The following is an 11672-nucleotide window of genomic DNA, read 5'->3' as shown; positions in this document are numbered from 1 at the left end:
GGCTTGTTCGCATTTGTGTTCCTCACGTGTGCCCCAAAGAATGAGGTGATTTGGTAAAATGCTATGCCCAAGATTACCATCCGAGTGCCGGCGGTGGGGTGGTTCAAATAGCTTCGGCTATCACCTCATTATGTCCGGTCATGATGGTCAAGTGGATTAAGGCGTCTTGTACATACCAGTTGCATTGCTCCTGGGAGTATGGGTTCGAGTCACTTCTGGGGTGTGAGTTTTCAGTTGCATATTGTCCTGGGGACCATTCAGGCTTGTTCGCATATATATATATATATATATATATATATATATATATATATATATATATATATATATATATATATATGTATATATATATATATATATATATATATATATATATATATATATATATATATATATATATGTCGTACCAAGTAGCCAGAACGCACTTCTCAGCCTACTATGCAAAGCCCGATTTGCCTAATAAGCCAAGTTTTACTGAATTAATATATTTTCTCTAATTTTTTTCTTATGAAATGATAAAGCTACCCATTTCATTATGTATGAGATCAATTTACATATATATATATTTATATATATATATATTTATATATATATTTATATATATATATATTATTAAATATGACCGAAAAACTAAGATTAATAATTCTAACACGAATTTTCTCAATCTTTCGTACATTTGTTTTGTAACTTAACCTAACCTATCTTTATAGGTTAGGTTAGGTTAGGTAGCCGAAAAAGTTAGGTTAGGTTAGGTAGGTTAGGTAGTCGAAAAACAATTAATTCATGAAAACTTGGCTTATTAGGCAAATCGGGCCTTGCATAGTAGGCTGAGAAGTGCGTTCTGGCTACTAGATACGACATATATATATATATATATATATATATATATATATATATATATATATATATGTGTGTGTGTGTGTGTGTGTGTACTCACCTACTTGTAATCACCTAGTTGTGTCCGCAGGGGTTGAGCTCTGGCTCTTTGGTCCCGCCTCTCAACCGTCAATCAACAGGTGTACAGATTCCTGAGCCTATTGGGCTCTATCATATCTACACTTGAAACTGTGTATGGAGTCAGCCTCCACCACATGCATTCCATTTGTCAACCACTCTGACGCTAAAAAAGTTCTTTCTAATATCTCTGTGGCTCATTTGGGCGCTCAGTTTCCACCTGTGTCCCCTTGTGCGTGTGTCCCTTGTGCTAAATAGCCTGTCTTTATCTACCCTATCAATTCCCTTGAGAATCTTGAATGTAGTGATCATGTCCCCAAACTCTTCTGTCTTCCAGCGAAGTGAGGTTCAATTCCTGCAGTCTCTCCTCGTAGCTCATACCTCTCAGCTCGGGTACTAGTCTGGTGGCAAATCTTTGAACCTTTTCCAGTTTAGTCTTATCCTTGACTAGATATGGACACCATGCTGGGGCTGCATACTCCAGATTTGCGTGTGTGTGTATGTGTACTCACCTATTTGTACTCACCTATTTGTGCTTGCAGGATCGAGCATTGACTCTTGGATCCCGCCTTTCCAGCTATCGGTTGTTTACAGCAATGACTCCTGTCCCATTTCCCTATCTTCTATTTTCCATTTTGTGTGTGTGTGTGTGTGTGTGTGTGTGTGTGTGTGTGTGTGTGTGTGTGTGTGTGTGTGTGTGTGTGTGTGTGTGTGTGTGTGTGTGTGTGTGTGTGTGTGTGTGTACTCACCTAGTTGTACTTACCTAGTTGTGGCGGGGGTTCAGCTCTGGCTCTTTGGTCCTGCCTCTCAACCATCAATCAACAGGTGTACAGGTTCCTGAGCCTATTGGGCTCCATCATATCTAGACTTGAAACTGTGTATGGAGTCGGCCTCCACCACATTACTTCCTAATACATTCCATTTGTCAACCACTCTGACACTAAAAATGGTCTTTGTAATATCTCTGTGGCCCATTTGGGCACTCAGTTTCCACCTGTGCCCCCTAGTGCGTGTGCCCCTTGTGTTAAATAGCCTGTCTTTATCAACCCTGTCGATTCCCTTGAGAATCTTGAATGTGGTGATCATAATCCCCCCTAACTCTTCTGTCTTCCAACGAAGTGAGGTTTAATTTCCGTAGTCTCTCCTCGTAGCTCATACCTCTCAGCTCGGGTACTAGTCTGGTGGCAAACCTTTGAACCTTTTCCAGTTTAGTCTTATGCTTGACTAGATATGTACTCCATGCTGGAGCCGCATACTCCAGGATTGGTCTGACATATGTAGTATATAATGTTCTGAAAGATTCCTTACACAAGTTTCTAAATGCCGTTTTTATGTTAGCCAACCTGGCATATGTCGCTGATGTTATCCTCCTGATATGAGCTTCAGAGAACAGGTCTGGCGTGATATCAACCTCCAAGTCTTTTTCTTTCTCTGACTCCTGAAGAATTTCCTGTTCCAGATGATACCTTGTATCTGGTGCCCTTTTTCCCACCCCTATCTTCATTACATTACATTTGCTTGGGTTAAACTCTAACAGCCATTTATTCGACCGTTCCTGCAGCTTGTCTAGGTCTTTTTGAAGCCTCAAACAGTCCTCTTCTGTTTTAATCCTTCTCATAATTTTGGCATCGTCCGCAAACATTGAGAGAAATTAATCTATACCCTCCGGGAGATCATTTATATATATCAGAAACAAGATAGGACCGAGTACAGAGCTCTTTGGGACTCCACTGGTGACTTCACGCCAATCGGAGGTCTCACCTCTCACCGTAACTCTCTGCTTCCTATTGCTTAGGTACTCCCTTATCCACTGGAGCACCTTACCAGCTACATCTGACTGTCTTTCCAGCTTATGTACAAGCCTCTTATGCTGTACTGTGTCAAAGGCTTTCCGACAATTCAAGAAAATGCAGTCCGCCCAGCCCTCTTTTTCTTGCTTAATCTTTGTCACCTGATCGTAGAATTCTATCAAGCCTGTAAGGCAAGATTTTCCCTCCCTGAACCCATGTTGGCGATTTGTCACGAAGTCCCTTCTCTCCAGATGTGTTACCAAGTTTTTTCTCATGATCTTCTCCATCACCTTGCATGGTATACAAGTCAAGGACACTGGCCTGTAGTTCAGTGCCTCTTGCCTGTCGCCCTTTTTGTATATTGGGACCACATTCGCCTTCTTCCATATTTCTGGTAGGTCTCCCGTCTCCAGTAACTTACTACACACTATGGAGAGTGGCAAGCAAAGTGCCTCTGCACACTCTTTCAGTATCCATGGTGAGATCCCGTCTAGACCAACAGCCTTTCTAACATCCAGATACAGCAGGTGTCTCTTGACCTCCTCTCTCGTAATTTCGAACTCTTCCAAGGCCGCCTGGTTTACCTCCCTTTCTCCTAGCACAGTGACCTCACCTTGTTCTATTGTGAAGACCTCCTGGAACCTCTTGTTGAGTTCTTCACACACCTCTTTGTCTTTCTCTGTATACCTGTCCTCGCCTGTTCTAAGTTTCTATACCTGTTCTTTCACTGTTGTTTTCCTTCTGATGTGACTGTGGAGTAGCTTTGGTTTGGTCTTGGCTTTGTTTGCTGTATCATTTTCAAAACTTTTATCTGCTTCTCTTCTCACCCTGACGTACTCATTCCTGGTTCTCTGGTATCTCCCTCTGCTTTCTGGTGTTCTGTTATTCCGGAAGTTCCTCCACGCCCTTTCGTTCAGTTTCTTCGCTTCTATACATGCCCTATTATACCGTGGATTCTATTATATACATACCTATTATACCATGTGTGTGTGTGTGTGTGTGTGTGTGTGTGTGTGTATTCACCTAGTTGTATTCACCTAGTTGTGTTTGCGGGGGTTGAGTTTTGCTCTTTCAGCCCGCCTCTCAACTGTCAATCAACTGTTTACTAACTACACTAACTACTTTATTTTTTTCACACCACACACACACACACACACACACCAGGAAGCAGCCGGTGACAGCTGACTAACTCCCAGGTACCTATTTACTGCTAGGTAACAGGGGCATTCAGGGTGAAAGAAACTTTGCCCATTTGTTTCTGCCTCGTACGGGAATCGAACCCGCGCCACAGAATTACGAGTCCTGTGCGCATCCACCAGGCTACGAGGCCCCATAGGCCCCACATAGCCTTGTGTGTGTGTGTGTGTGTGTGTGTGTGTGTGTGTGTGTGTGTGTGTGTGTGTGTGTGTGTGTGTTTGGGTGTGTGTGTACTCACCTAGTTGTACTAACCTAGTTGTATTTGCGGGGGTTGAGCTCTGGCTCTTTGGTCCCGCCTCTCAACCGTCCATCAACAGGTGTACAGATTCCTGAGCCTACTGGGCTCTATCATATCTACACTTGAAACTGTGTATGGTGTCAGCCTCCACCACATCACCTCCCAATGCATTCCATTTGTCAACCACTCTGACACTAAAAAAGTTATTTCTAATATCTCTGTGGCACATTTGGGCGCTCAGTTTCCACCTGTGTCCTCTAGTGCGTGTGCCCCTTGTGTTAAATAGCCTGTCTTTATCTACCCTATCAATTCCCTTGAGAATCTTGAATGTGGTGATCATGTCCCCCTAACTCTTCTGTCTTCCAGCGAAATGAGGTTTAATTCCCGTAGTCTCTCCTCGTAGCTCATACCTCTCAGCTCGGATACTAGTCTGGTGGCAAACCTTTGAACCTTTTCCAGTTTAGTCTTATCCTTGACTAGATATGGACTCCATGCTGGGGCTGCATACTCCAGGATTGGCCTGACATATGTGGTATACAAAGTTCTGAATGATTCTTTACACAAGTTTCTGAATGCCGTTCGTATGTTGGCCAGCCTGGCATATGCCGCTGATGTTATTCGTTTGATATGTGCTGCAGGAGACAGGTCTGACGTGATATCAACCCCCAAAACTTTTTCCTTCTCTGACTCCTGAAGAATTTCCTCTCCCAGATGATACCTTGTATCTGGCCTCATGCTCCCTACACCTATCTTCATTACATTACATTTGGTTGGGTTAAACTCTAACAACCATTTGTTCGACCATTCCTTCAGCTTGTCTAGGTCTTCTTGAAGCCTCAAACAGTCCTCTTCTGTTTTAATCCTTCTCATAATTTTAGCATCGTCCGCAAACATTGAGAGAAATGAATCGATACCCTCCGGGAGATCATTAACATATATCAGAAACAAGATAGGACCGAGTACAGAGCCCTGTGGGACTCCACTGGTGACTTCACGCCAATCGGAGGTCTTACCCCTCACCGTAACTCTCTGCTTCCTATTGCTTAGATACTCCCTTATCCACTGGAGCACCTTACCAGCTACACCTGCCTGTCTCTCCAGCTTATGTACCAGCCTCTTATGCGGTACTGTGTCAAAGGCTTTCCGACAATCCAAGAAAATACAGTCCGCCCAGCCCTCTCTTTCTTGCTTAATCTTTGTCACCTGATCGTAGAATTCTATCAAGCCTGTAAGGCATGATTTACCCTCCCTGAACCCATGTTGGCGATTTGTCACGAAGTCCCTTCTCTCCAGATGTGTTACCAGGTTTTTTCTCACGATCTTCTCCATCATCTTGCATGGTATACAAGTCAAGGACACTGGCCTGTAGTTCAGTGCCTCTTGTCTGTCGCCCTTTTTGTATATTGGGACCACATTCGCCGTCTTCCATATTTCTGGTAGGTCTCCCATCTCCAGTGACTTACTATACACTATGGAGAGTGGCAAGCAAAGTGCCTCTGCACACTCTTTCAGTACCCATGGTGAGATCCCATCTGGACCAGCAGCCTTTCTAACATCCAGATCCAGCAGGTGTCTCTTGACCTCCTCTCTCGTAATTTCGAACTCTTCCAAGGCCGCCTGGTTTACCTCCCTTTCTCCTAGCACAGTGACCTCACCTTGTTCTATTGTGAAGACCTCCTGGAACCTCTTGTTGAGTTCCTCACACACCTTTCTGTCATTCTCTGTATACCTGTCCTCGCCTGTTCTAAGTTTCAATACCTGTTCTTTCACTGTTGTTTTCCTTCTGATGTGACTGTGGAGTAGCTTTGGTTCGGTCTTGGCTTTATTTGGTATATCATTTTCAAAAATTTTCTCTGCTTCTCTTCTCACCCTGACGTACTGATTCCTGGTTCACTGGTATCTCTCTCTGCTTTCTGGTGTTCTGTTATTCCGGAAGTTCCTCCACGCCTTTTTGTTCAGTTTCTTCGCTTCCATACATGCCCTATTATACCATGGATTCTTCTGTTGCTTCACGGATTTTTCCCTTTGGGCCGGGATGAACCTGTTTACTGCCTCCTGACACTTTTGGGTAACATAGTCCATCATACCCTGTACAGACCTGTCTCTGAGGTCTGTGTCCCAAGGTATTTCACTTAGGAAACTTCTCATCTGTTCATAATTCCCCTTTCGGTATGCCAGCCTTTTGATTCCTAGTTCTTTTTGGGGGGAGATAAGTCCTAGCTCTACCAGGTACTCAAATTTCAATACACTGTGGTCACTCATTCCCAAGGGCGCTTCCATCTTAACTACCCTTATATCCCACTCATTTAGGGTAAATATCAAATCGAGCATTGCTGGTTCATCTTCTCCTCATTCTTGTTGGTTCTTTGATGTGCTGGCTTAGAAAGTTTCTTGTTGCCACGTCCAGCAGCTTAGCTCTCCATGTTTCTGGTCCTCCATGTGGGTCTCTGTTCTTCCAATCTATCTTCCCATGGTTGAAGTCCTCCATAATTAGTAGTCCAGATCCATTCCTGCTTGCAACAGAAGCTGCTCTTTCTATTATGTTAATGGTGGCATGTTGTTTCTATCATATTCATGTCTAGGTCTTCTGTCATTTGGTGGTGGATTATATATGACTACGACTATAATTTTGTTCCCTCCATTTGTTACAGTACCTGCTATGTAGTCATTGAAACTTTCACAGCCCTGAATATCCATCTCCTCAAAATCCCAGCCTTTTCTTACCAGCATAGCTACACCACCCCCACCTCTTCCTTCCCTCTCTTTCCTCATAACATAATAGTCCTGTGGGAACACTGCATTTGTTATCGTTTTCGTGATCTTTGTTTCTGTGAGGGCTATTATGTCTGGGTTTTCCTCTAGTACCAGTTCTCCACGCTCATTTCCTTTATTTGTAATTCCATCTATGTTAGTGTACATCGCTTTGAGGCTCACTTTCTTCTGTCCCTTCTCAAATCGCCTCCTTGGTGAGTGTTCTGCTGGTAGGGGAGGTTGTTCCATGGGTGTGAGGACCCGTGAGGTGGATAACAGGGTCTCAGAGGATATTGGGATGAGGGGCGGGGGATCCAGTGAAGGGAGAGGGACAGGGAGGGTATGGGGTGAAAGGGGAGGGAGGACGGGAAGGAAAGGGGGGAGGGAGGACTCGGGAGGAGGGGAGGGGTAGAAGGGTGGGGATTGGGTGTGGGGAAAGGGAGATTTGGCTGAACATTTGAGTGGGGGCAGGGAGGGTTTGGGGTAGGGGGTTTTCTATGCAGAGGAGGGGGGCGGGGTTGTCCTCCCTTCTGGTGTTACTGGGTAGCTGGTTGTGGGTTCCCCCCTCGCCTCTGGGGGTGTTGTGTTGGGAGCTGTGACTTCCTGGTTTTCCCCTCTCGCCCTGCGCCTCTTCCTTGCTTCTGCCGCCACGGCTATCTCCTCCCTTGTCATGTCTCTCTGGAGGAATACATTTTTGAATTATCCCACGTTTTTCAGGGAACTCTTCCTTGATAGGATCTTCTCTTTTGTGTTTTCGTTTGCAAACACTATCTTTATCATTCGGTCTCGGTCTTTGTTGTACCAGCCTTGCCTGAAAACCTTCTCAATGCTATGCTCAGCCCCTTCCATGTCTAGTGCCCTTAGTACTTCATTCACTGCTGCTTTGTCCTTGTCATTCCACTCTGTCCTATTGGATCCTTCCTGCTCTTTAATACCCACAGCAACCACTGATCTGTTCCTTTCCAGCAGTTGGCTAGTGGAGCGTGCCGCCTCCTGTGAGGTGGCTGCTTTCATGGCCACCTCCATCACTGCAATCATTACTTCAGAGTTATTTTTTTTTAGTATTTCCGGTAAAAAAAAAATAACTCTGAAGTAATGACTGCAGTGATGGAGGTGGCCATGAAAGCAGCCACCTCACAGGAGGCGGCACGCTCCACTAGCCAACTGCTGGAAAGGACACACACACACACACAGTGTGTGTGTGTGTGTGTGTGTGTGTGTGTGTGTGTGTGTGTGTGTGTGTGTGTGTGTGTGTGTGTGTGTGTGTGTGTGTGTGTGTGTGTGTGTGTGTGTGTATGTGTGTGTGTTTGTGCATGCCTTTGCATACCTGGTACCTTAACCACTCGACCCCACCATGACAGTGCAAAAGTCGTTGGTAGCCGAGGCAATATCCACAACGGCCCAACAGCACTTGGCGGTAAGCTTGGGCATAGATATTTTATCGAATAACCTCACTTTGTGTTACCATGTGAGCAACACAAGTGCGAACAAACTTGAATGGTTCCTGTTCTGCTATGAACCTTGGCATACCAGGTACGCCAAGGTGCATAGTGCTCCTGGCCGTCTGGGTTCGAATCCTTCTGGGGTGTGGAGTTTTCAGTTGCATATTGGCTTGAGGACCATTCAAGCATGTTCATATTTGTGTTGTTCACATGGCCCCACAAAGTGAGATGATTCGGTGAAATATCTATGCCCAAGCTTACCACCAAGTGCTGTTAGGTCGTTGGGGATATATCCTCAGCTACCAATGACTTTTGTACTGTGGACTGAAGATTTCCTCCTAGACCAGCAATAACACTAGAGTAGTCATCATGTGAGTTATGCAGTAAATGTTGACTCCGGGTCACTGCGTCCTGTACTCCAGGCCAAAACTCCAATATGTTGAAACCGGTAGAACACTCTCCTACGTCGCCAATGTAGATCTACCGGGGAATTACACTGTACCAACTGCAACAGTCTAATATATTAATAATATAGCATAGGAAATTATACCTAAGGAAATGAGAGAGGCTTTCTGGGATTTTCAGTAAATTATGCCTCTTATCTCGGTTGAAATTCTAATGTTAGGAGCTCACAACAAAATAAATGATTTTTAGATACAACCGGGACGCGTCCTTGGAGAATGCAACAGCTCGATATGTAGCAATTCGTTTGACGGCACGACTCTGCTGTACAATTTGCACCTCTGAGTGAGACAATTCTGCGGTTATAAGCACAAATATGGCGTCTATCTGGAGAGCACAGTGATGCATCCGTCTCTCGTACCATGAGCTCAGGAACTCCGCCCCATGGCGGGGCGCTCCTCCCCCTCTCATCAGCTGGTAGTCACTGCACACATTTTCGGTGCAAATTCAAACCTTGTCCTTTCCTGACATTCTCACTCCCTAAGATTCTAACTCCCCAACACTCTCTCTCACTAATATTCACATTCGCTAACATTATACCGGGGGGTCGGAAAATGAATGATGAAATGAAAAGAATAATAAAGTAATGGGTGGATGTTTGGGGCGAGGGAGGAAGAGAAAGGGTGAGGGAGGTAAGAGGAAGGAGTATGGGAGTAGCGAGGAGGGGTCAGGTAGAGAGGTAGGAGGGAGGAGAAAGGAAGGAGTGGTCAGGGGAAAGGGAAAGTTAGAGAGAGGAAGAGAATAGGAACACTGAGGGAAGTAGAAGGTACATAGTTAGAAGTAGTAGTTGAAGAAAGTAGCTGCCACCATCCATTCTAAACTTAGTACAAATTAGACAAGGAATGGAACTTGTCTGTACTTTAAGCTGTTATTAACTGTTAGGAATGTATCAAAGACATCTGCTGTAAGCATATACCCATAATCTTTAAACCGGTAAGATCAGAGTGCTCCAAACTCTAGTTTGCAATATATCAGAAAAATCCAAGATCTATGGAACACAATTAAAGTCAGATTAAAAAGTAAGTTAATCAAATACTTATTTAACACTAGCTGTACCCGGCCACGCATTGCTGTGGCTCAGCAACGCATGTGCGTTACTTAGCCACAGCAACCTTTCCCTGTCTCCCAGTCCTCCCCACCATTCCCCCTCCCTCGTTCCCTCGCCCTTCCAACAATTCCTCACTCCCCCATCCCCGCGTCCTCTCAACCAGTTCCCACTCCCCTGTCCCCTCGTCCTCCCCACCATCCCCCTACTCATCTGTCCCCTTCCCCACCATTCACCATTCCCCTGTCCCCTCGTCCCCATCAGCCCCAACTCCCTATCCATTCATCCTCCCCATCATTACCCCCTTCACTATCCCCTCGTCCTCACTACCATTCCCCATGAATTAAGAAAAAAATTAAAAAACGAAATGAAAAACAACGAAAAAATAAAAAATAAACTATACTCACGAAATGAACGATATGGTAAACAACACAGCTCAATTGCAATACAATGTCACACAAAATAATTAAATCAAAATGAAAATAAATAGACATCTATGAAAATTTAATTTATCAATGAAACCCAAAACATTGAAATGGAATCGTAACATATATAGTATAGCATGTGTTGCTCTTATGTGCACTTTTTTTTTAACCATATTTTTACCTGTCACAGGTGTGTCATCTGCACTTATATTCACTAAATGAACAGTGTGGTAAACAACACAGCTGAATTCCAATACAATGTCACACATAATAATAAAATCCCAATGCAAATAAATTGAAATCTTTGAAAATTCAATTTCTTTGAAATTCATTGCAATCAGAAACATTGACATGGAAACACAACATATTTCGTATTGTATGTGAGTTGCGATTATGTGCAGCAGATGGCACTGTTTAAAAGAAAACTGTTTTTACCTTTCACAGGTGTGTCATCTATATAGTAAGTATATAAAAACACGTGTGTATTCGAATGGAATGTTGTGTCAAAATTTTAAAGCAATTGGTGAAGAACTTTCAGAGATTATAGAGTGTGTTGTTCTTACATCCAAGAGATTGCACTGTTTTTTAAAAAAGCATGTTTTTTCCTGTCACAGGTGAGGCATGTATATAATAGGTATATAAAAACATGCACCTATACACATGCAACGTAGTCACAATATTTCAAAGCAATTGGTGAAGATTGCTTTGAAATCAATTGCGGTGAAGAAAGAGACTTTGAAGATTCCCTCACATGAAAACAAATAAAAAACACAGTTTTACAAAAAAGGCATTTTTTTTCCCGTCACAGATATAACATTCATATAGAATATATATAAAAACCCGCTTGGATGCGAATGGAACATTGTGAGAAAATTTCAAAGCAATCGGTGAAGAACTTTCGGAGATTAACGATTTTGAACAAACGAACATTACCATTTTTATTTATATAGATGATAAGTATCATAATTCAAGCAATTTAACTTAATGTTAATGTTGTCAAGATTAATATACAATGTGATTCACCCTCACAAGAATTCGAGAATACTACAACTGACTGCCCCTGAAATCACACAAAATGTTAAGTTTGGAAAACAAGAAATAAGTCACCTTAACGTTTACTCACCAAGGGTCTGAGCCTAATTTGAATAGAGAGGGGGAGGAAGGGGTTGACAGGCAGAGTCCCCACCCAGCCTGCCAGCCTTGACTGGCTGCTGTTCAATCGTCCAGCCTCTCTGTCTGTTCTGTTCTGTTCCCTGCTGATGCTGGGGGAATCTTCTCCAGTGTACAGTTCTCTGGGTATTTATTGCGAATCTGGGAGCTAAACTCCGCCCACAAGTAGGAGGAAGAGGAGAAACCAAGAGAAACACAGCG

This window comes from Procambarus clarkii, chromosome 70 (genome assembly GCF_040958095.1).
Source record: "Procambarus clarkii isolate CNS0578487 chromosome 70, FALCON_Pclarkii_2.0, whole genome shotgun sequence".
NCBI lineage: Eukaryota > Metazoa > Arthropoda > Malacostraca > Decapoda > Cambaridae > Procambarus > Procambarus clarkii.
Note: the sequence above shows the minus strand (reverse complement) of the source record.